Source organism: Priapulus caudatus, unplaced genomic scaffold, assembly GCF_000485595.1.
Source record: "Priapulus caudatus unplaced genomic scaffold, Priapulus_caudatus-5.0.1 Scaffold629, whole genome shotgun sequence".
In the NCBI taxonomy this organism is placed as follows: Eukaryota; Metazoa; Priapulida; class Priapulimorpha; order Priapulimorphida; family Priapulidae; genus Priapulus; species Priapulus caudatus.
Window position 1 is genome coordinate 99338 of NW_014577690.1, and position 968 is coordinate 100305.

A 968-nucleotide genomic window follows, 5' to 3' on the forward strand; every position below is an offset into this window, starting at 1 on the left:
CAGCGGCGACGGCGCTCACCGACGCTATGTGCTCGTAGCGACTAACGAAGTGACGCACTTGGTGGAAGCGCTCCCGCTGGGTGGCGCTGGTGATGAACTCCTGCAGACAGGACAGCAGCGAGCGCGTCGCCAGCTGCATGGCGAGTTTTTCGGGCGTGTTCGGAACGTCGGCGAGGATCTGAGTGACGCAATCCGTGACGTATTTGACGTTGATCGGACGCAGCGGCGCGTCGTGCGACAACGCCGCCGTTAACCGCCGCCTGCAGTCTGTATCGTCATCGTCGCAGCTGCCACGCAGACGCTCCAAACACTCGCAGACCTTCACTGATCGAAATATGGCCGAGATTCTCGCGTGGGCTCTGCGGAGAGCTGGCGACGCTCGCTCGTCGAGATCAACGACGGGCGCATTCGTCGTCATCTGCGCTAACGACTGCAGTAGTCGCAAGACGACGTCAAGCTCCGTGCGGTCGTCGACGCTGGGCAGCGACTCGCAGAAGCGCGTGCGAGCTGCTGCCCACATCTGTCGCGCGCTCGCTAGTCTGTCGCGAGCGTGGCCCAGCATCTCCGCATCCAGGTTCTCGTCGATGAAAGCAAGTTTCACAAAATCGTCGTGCAGGTCGACTAGGCTCTGTAGTTTCTCTTCCATAGAGTGAATGACGGACTTCAGCTGTCGGCGTGCGTGGAACGACCGTTCCTCGGTCGTCCGACCTCGGTTGTCGGCTGCCGTCGCCGCGCGCAGCAGCGAGAGAATGGCGTCGGCGACCTTCTGCAGACGTTCGATGCAGGGCAGCAGCTTCGTGTAGCTCTGGCAGGGCACGTAGGGAGGCGCGTCGGCTAGATAGTGGACGACACAGCTAACGTACAGCAGCTCTTGTTTAAGGTCGTCTGCTGCTGTTACGCCGCCGCCGTCGTCGTCGTCGTAGTCGTTTTCGTCGTCGTCGTTTATTCTACCGTTATTGTCGTCTGTT